The sequence below is a fragment of the Papio anubis genome, chromosome 9 (genome assembly GCF_008728515.1).
Source record: "Papio anubis isolate 15944 chromosome 9, Panubis1.0, whole genome shotgun sequence".
Taxonomy (NCBI): Eukaryota; Metazoa; Chordata; class Mammalia; order Primates; family Cercopithecidae; genus Papio; species Papio anubis.
The window spans coordinates 88901741-88909728 of NC_044984.1; the positions used below are offsets into that span (position 1 = coordinate 88901741).

A 7988-nucleotide genomic window follows, 5' to 3' on the forward strand; every position below is an offset into this window, starting at 1 on the left:
TCTCAAAAAGATACTTGCACACCCATGTTCATACCAGCATTATTCACAATAGCTAAAATGTGGAAGCAACCCGAGTGTCCATCCACAGATAAATGAATGAGCAATATATGGTATATACATACAGTCAAAGAGTGGTCCCCAACCTTTTTGGCATCAGTTTTGTGGAAGACAATTTTTCCACAGACTGGTGGGGGGCGGGGTGGTTTCAGGATGATTCAGGCACATTACATTTATTGTGTATTTTATTTCTATTATCATTACATTCTAATATGAAATAATTACATAACTCACCATAATGTAGAATCCGTGGGAGCCCTGAGCTTGTTTTCCTGCAACTAGATGCTCCCATCTGGGGGTGATGGGAGACAGTGACAGATCATCAGACATTAGATTCTCATAAGGAGCACACAACCTTGATCCCTCGCATGCACAGTTCACAATAGAGTTCGCACTCCTATGAGAATCTAATGCCGCTGCTGATCTGACAGGACGTAGAGCTCAGGTGGTAATGTGAGGGATGGGGAATGGCTGTAAATACAAATGAAACTTTGCTTGCTCACCTGTCACTCCCTGCTTTGCAGCCCAGTTCCTAACAGGCCATGGAATGGTACTGGTCCATCTGATTCCACTTATCTGAGGTACTTAAAGGAGTCAAAATTACAGGGACAAGAGAGTAGAATTGCATTTGCCAGGGGCTGGTGGGGTGGGGGATCTGGGGAGTTACTGCTTAATGGGTATAGTTTCAGTTTTACAAGATAAAGAGAATTCTGGAGATAGATGCTGGTGATGGTTGCACAACATTTATGAATGTACAGTATTTAATACCATGGAACTGTATACTACAAAATGGTTTTTATGTTATGTGTATTTTAACACAATAAAAAAATAATGGGCCGGGCGCGGTGGCTCAAGCCTGTAATCCCAGCACTTTGGGAGGCCGAGACGGGCGGATCACGAGGTCAGGAGATCGAGACCATCCTGGCAAACATGGTGAAACCCCGTCTCTACTAAAAAAATACAAAAAAACTAGCCGGGCGAGATGGCGGGCGCCTGTAGTCCCAGCTACTCGGGAGGCTGAGGCAGGAGAATGGCGTAAACCCGGGAGGCGGAGCTTGCAGTGAGCTGAGATCCGGCCACTGCACTCCAGCCTGGGCGACAGAGCCAGACTCCATCTCAAAAAAAAAAAAATAATGGAGGAAGTACTTAATACCTTTGATCATCAAGGGAATGAAAATTAAATCTACGGTGGATTTCATTTCACAAACATTCCCAGGTGCTGAAATAAAGTCTAGTAGCCCAAACATTAACAAAAATGTGAAACAGCTGGAACTTACACAGTGCTGATGTGAGTGTAAAATATTTTGGAAAAGTATTTTGCAATTTCTTTTTCATTGTACTTTCCTCTACCTTATTCATGGCTCATCAATTTCACTTAGTTACCCAAGAGACATGAAAATGTAAGTTCACAAGAAAACTTAGACAAAGAATGTTTAGAGCAACCTTATTCATAATAACCAAAAACTAATAACCTAAATGTCCATCAACAGGAAAACAGATACAATTTAAAAATGATACATATTCTTACAATGGAATACAACTCAGCAATAAAAAGGAACGAACTGCTGGTATACCTGACAACATGAGTAAGTCTCACAAATATTTTGATAAACAGAAGAAGCCAGGCACAACAGAATATAAACTGTACTGTTCTATTTGTATGAAATCTAAGAAAGACAATCTAGGTTTAGAAATTTCTAAGTGGTTATAGGGGACAGTGATTGAAAGGAGTCCAAGTTCCCAAGATGGTAGATTATATTTTCTTTCAAGTGGTAATTACACAGGATATACAGTTATCAAAATTCATCAAATTGAGTAAGATATGTGTATTTTATTCTATGTTAATTATGCCACAATAAAACATATTTTAAAGTGCTAATAGAAATAATACTTTTCTATTCACTGGAATACTAATGTTTGCCAGCAAGAGCACTCTCTTCCTTATATCAAGATAACCCAAGAAATCAGACTAGTAATCAGAAAGTTGGTGCACTCATACTCAGAGCAAGGGAAAGGTCCTAGGGATAAATCCAAACTGCAGAAAAATTTAATCAGTTCTCAAACAATAACAAATGGGTTACTCTACTATGGCAGATAAATGAAATAAATAACTGCTATGAATTAAGGACTTCAATATTGTGAAGCTAACAAAATTTGTATTACAGGTAAGTGGAATAATAGGATTTTTAGGAACTCAGTAAGGAAATTATCATACAAGTTTAACTTTAATTTTTTATTTCTCTGTACTTCAATGGATACAAACAAGTTTCAGGGTTTTTTGTTTTTTGGTTTTTTGGGGGTTTTTTTGTTTTTGTTTTTGAGACAGAGTCTCGCTCTGTTGTCCAGGCCGGAGTGCAGTGGTGTGATCTTGGCTCACTACAACCTCCACCTCCGGGGTTCAAGAGATTCTCGTGCCTCAGCACTCCCAGTAGCTGGGATTACAGGCGTGCACCACCATGTCCAGCTAATTTTTTTGTATTTTTAGTAGAGACAAGGTTTCACCATGTTGGCCAGGCTGGTCTCAAACTGTTGACCTCAGGTAATCCACCTGCCTCGGCCTCCCGAAGTGCTAGGATTACAGGTGTGAGCCACCGTGCCTAGCAAGTTTAATGTTTTTTGTTTTGGGGTTTTGTTTGTTTGGTTTTTTTTGGTTTTGGTTTTGGTTTGGTTTGGTTTTTTAAAACGGAGCCTTGCTCTGTCAACAGGCTGGAGTACAATGGTATGATCTTGGCTCACTGCAACCTCCTCCTCCCAGGTTCCAGTGATTCTCCTGCCTCAGTCTCCTGAGTAGTTGGGACTACAGGCGCGCACCACCATGCCTGGCTAATTTTTGTATTTTTAATAGAGACAGGGTTTCACCATGTTTGCCAGAATGGTCTTGATCACTTGACCTCGTGATCCATCTGCTTCAGCCTCCCAAAGTAAGTTTAAGCTTTAAATGAGAAAAAGTATGGACATTTGGAGTATTTGTGCAAGAAATAACAATGCTTTAGGAAAAGGAATTCTTTATAAACAGTAGGTATTCCAGTATTGCATTCCTTTAATACTTTGTTGCCAGAGCCAGAAATAATGTAAGAAGAATAAGCTTGTATTTCAGAATGTCAAGGAAAAAAAGTTATATGTCATATGGCTTGGTGGTAGACAAAACTATTTTTGTCTTAAAATTTCACATACCTTCTCCTTTAATTATCTCTTCTTTCCTCCTTTCCTTTTTCTCTTTCATCATTCTACTTTTATTTTCTTTCCTTCTCTTTCATCTTTTCTTTTTCTCTCCTTTTTTCTTCTTCTAGACCATATTTCTTAGCCTTATTTTCATAATTGATCCCCTAAACAGCCATTTTAGACACCACTTTCCTAATTGCTCCTCCCACCCCCATGAAATCTTAAACCACAGATATGCTATATGTCTGTTTATGTGCTGTAGCTCTTTGGAGGGCCACAGACCATTGTAATATCTAAGGTATTTTGCCCCTTTGGAGGGTGATATCTCCCCATTAAAAGTAACGTGTTCTAACTCATGAGTTCTTTGCGAGGAAGGATCATGTCCTGTTTACCATTGTATGCCTTGTGCTTAATATAATGCTTGGCACACAGTAGGCCATCAGAAAATAAATGTATTAGATGAATATTTATTGAATTAAAATGAAAAATGGTCTCTGCTATAAACTTATCAAACAACTAAGCAGCTAAAATTCTTGAATCTTTTTTAGATAATACCGTCTACTACTTATTACTCCACAGTACCTCCGCATTTGAAGATTGTCTTCCTGAGAATATATCCATGTGACTTGATGGAAACTTGGAAAGCACCTTGATCACAAAAGTAATATATTCAAAGCCAAGTCCAAGGGTGAGTTACTTATACAGATGGCTAATTTTATCTACCATATACTGATTTTTTTTCCTAGCATCACTTTCAGAAGGTGATCATTTCCTAAATTTTTCTCTGAATTGAGGCTTGCAGCCTCTTTGATACTTACAACTCACTATTCAAAACTTATCAGTTTCAGTTGAGGTGCAAGAATTGGGTTAGGGAATGAATAGAAAGTGAAGGCACTATAGGAAAGGAGAAAATAAGTAGAGGGAGTCATTAAACTTCTCCGTTCTTTAATTTTTCTTTATCTGTAAGACCTCTTCTAGCTCTAAAATTTGTGATCTTGATGTTTATTCTCTGAGTGAGTGGTTTTCAATAGAAATATTTTATTAAATAAATCAGTGGAGGGTGTCATTAGTTGCCTCAAGATTGTGGGGACAGTGCTGCCAATCTTTGTGGAGAGGCCAGGGGTGCTAGACATCCTGCTGTAAATGGGACTTTTACAGTTCAGGTCCACAGAGAAACAGACACCAAGACAGACATGGAAGAGGTGGATTGGGGGAAATGGCTATAGGGAAGAAGAAGCAGTTACAGAGAAAGTTTGAGACTGGGTTGCAGATCTGACACCCATGTCAATGTCATGAGAAGAGGGAGGTGGATTCAGTATGAACAGCCTTAGATTATAGTAACAGCTCTAAGAATGTCTTGGCCAGGCCAATAGGCAGCCACAGAGTAAAGACTGACCATTTGAGGGGGTTCCAATTTGAGCAGATGAGGCCTGGCTCTATCACCCCTGCTGTGCTCAGCCATTGAAGAAGTTTGGGTAGGGTAAGGCCAAACCGTAAATGCCATGATGAATCTCCAAGGTATAACACTAGAAGACTGTCAGCTCGCTACAGTCCTCATAGCAGGTTCTCTCTCTCTCTCTCTCTCTCTCTCTCTCTCTGTCTCTCTTTCTCTCTCTTTAAAGCAAAACAAAAATGATATTTCACTCAGATACCTTTGCTTGTAAAGCAAGAGAACAAGATTATATACATAAGTCATAACATGTCAAGACATGCCAAGGTGATGATTTTGATGTTTTCTTTATCTTTTTCTTTTCTCTTTTTTTAATCCAGGCTAAAGTTGGATACAAAATGAGAAGTTTGGGGAGATAAGCCTTGGGAGCTGAGATCCTGCATGGAAAACAAGATGAACTAACTTCCCAGGCTGCATAAGTGTTCACATTTTTTATTGAATTGTTTCAGCAGATTTGTTTCTTCTTTTGACCTCAAAAGTCATTTGGAAACCTTAGGGAAACTTCATGGCATCTTTTCCATTTTGCTTATGGTTGTCAGGAGGGATAGCATCAGACCTTAACAGAGGTGGCTTCACCTTGCCTAGAGTATCAATAATCTTATCACAGATTCACCCCTGTTCTTTCTCGTTTAGACTCTGAGGGTCCCACTTCATTGTCAATTTCATTTGCAATCACAGGTTTAGCATAACAGCTAACCTTATTTTTAGCTGATGATCTGGAACCCTTCACCTGACTTACAGGCAAACTCTTGTGTATTTTTTGTTAGAAAATCTTCATATCACCATTAGCAAATGCTTTACTAGTTTGTTTACTGGCCATTAGCTGCTTCTCAATAGTCCAGCTTGGGAGACATTTTCTTGGCATTTTTGTTTTGCATCTTGAGTTCTCAAGGTGAATCATTGCTATTTTTAATGGATGCTGGAGGCATTTTGTCAAAGGATTCCTTTTGGTTCCTTCATCTTCGTCATCTGCTTCATCTTCATAAGTATTATTTCCTGATATTTCTGTAACTTTAGAAGCATTTGCATCTGTATTGTCTTCTTCATGGTTTCCTCAACTCTATTTTTCATTTCTAGTCCTTCCAGCAGGTTCTCTGATGAACCTCTCATGTTCTGGGAGTAGCTTTTCTATGATTCCTCTGGACCTCACTTCTTGAGGGAAAACTTAAACAAAGGGGGTCATTGGGATAAACCATACTCCCTGTCACTCAGTTGGTTTCAAGGATACAACTACTACTTATCTTCCTCTTCCATACCAATTTCAAGTTCTCCTCTCCTTCAGCAGTCACTTCCACAGATCTTAGTGGTATAACCTGGGTGTGACCCAAATCCTTATTCCTGATGAGAAATATATATTTATTGGCAATTACACATACCTCATGTGATTGTTGTACATGTCCTTCCACAGTTACAAGTAAGTCTCAAAAGACTCCCAAGTGGATCACCTAGGGGCCACATATTTTTCTCTGCCCATTACATAAAAGTAGCCCTTCTTCTTCCTCTTGATCTAGGTCAGTTACCCCTGCCAAGATGGGGATTCCTCTTCCTGCCTGCTGGTACCTTGACACAAAGAGTCCAAAATGCCAAAACAGCTGCCATAGCTTGTAGTTCAATGGGACCTTCCTTGTATTTCCTGGCAAAAATTCACCCCACTTTGGGGACCAGGACTTCTAAACCTTCAAAACCCAGAGTTTCAGGAATAGAAAGCACAAAGTTCCCCAATGAGTCATTTGGGTGGATGGTAAGTGGGGCCACTTCTGCTTCCTCTGCCTTTTTCCTGGACCCATGTATTCTTCCTATTAGGACAGTGCCTTTAGAGCTCCCTGATTTAGTATATATACTGATCTTGAAAAGTGGCACTCTGTTCTTGCAGAATATTGCCTCCAAATCGGTACTCCGGCTGCACCTTCAGTAGGCTGCCCAGTGCTCTCCCAGGCTGGTTGCTCCAGATGGTGCAGTACGTGATAAAACCAGTAGATCCCTTAGTCATTAGTTCATACTCATACCACCTTTACTATGAAATGGATCCCCTGTTTGGACCCTATGTTGAGTTGGATACTATACCTGTGAATCAGGCCTTCTTTAAGCCTCTAGATAGTGGTATGGGCTGTGGCTCTGAAGCCAAGAAAGGCAAACTCATACCCAGAATACATATGTATCCCTGTAAGGATGAACTGCTGGCCACTCCAGAATGGAAAGGGCACAGTGTTGTTGACTTGCCACCAAGTGGCTGGTTTATCTTCTCAAGTAATAGTGCCATATCAGGGACTCGGGGTTGGTCTCTGTTGCTGGCAAATTAGACCTTCAGAGACAAATAGCTATATTAGCCTTGGTAAGTGGGAATTCATACTCTTGGGCGCATGTGTAGCCTTCGTCTCTGCACTCACAGTAGGCAGCCTCACATGTTGCCTACATGTGAACCAACGCAGTATTCCTAGGTATGGAATTCGTTGCTTCCAGAACCTAAAGGCCCACCAGGCATTGGGCTTCATTATAGTAGGAGATGCAAGATGCAGAAATTTGTCTTTTATTCTGGAGGGCGTGTCTCCACAGACCACTGACTACTGGACCTTGAAAAAACTTTACTGAAGTCACAAATTCTTGAATCTTCTTTGAGTGTATCTCCCACTGTCTGGATACATGTCTTACCAAGACCTCTAGTATACAAGTCACATCTTGCTCATCATGCTCAGTCCGAATATTGTTGATTTAACATATCAATGTGATGTTATACACTGTATGTCCAGACAGTCCAGATCTCTTCTGACTGTATTACAATAGAGGGTAGAAAACTTAACATGGCCCTTGGACAAAGCTGGAAATAAATATTGTCTCCTCCACATGAATGTGAATTATTTCTTATCCTTATTTCTGATCGGATTATAAAATAATGCATTAATCAAATCAGTGTCTACAAACTATGTGACTGAGGCCTTATTAATCTGCCCTATACCATGTCCAGCATAGTTTCAGTTGAGAGTACTACTTGTTCAAACTTGCTGTGGTAGCCTGCATTCACTCTGTAGGATACAAACGTGGTACTAATCTCCCCTGGGACACAATGTTATTTATGTTTTATCTTGGCTAGGGTGGGGGACAGTTTCAAAGGCTTTCAGTTGGTCTTCTCATTATGATAGCTCTTTAACAGCTCAGGGACCCAATACTTCAACTGCCAATGATGTCTGTTGTAATTATATACTCAGGGACAAAGAAATACCTAGCAGATGGGTCTTCAGACCCAGTGAATTCACTGTGAGGCAGATTTTAGCTAAGACTTTATTACTTATCCTCATAATTTCCCACACACAGGGGAGGCCAT

At 40.1% G+C, this 7988-nt stretch overlaps 1 long non-coding RNA gene across 1 annotated transcript; it reads left to right on the plus strand.

The window, feature by feature from the left end:
* Positions 1 to 1149: 1149 nt before the first annotated feature.
* Positions 1150 to 5079, plus strand: LOC103875980. Its single transcript, XR_001892888.3, has 3 exons — positions 1150 to 1643; positions 3768 to 3907; positions 4990 to 5079. It is a non-coding gene; the product is annotated as an uncharacterized LOC103875980 (long non-coding RNA).
* Positions 5080 to 7988: the final 2909 nt, after the last annotated feature.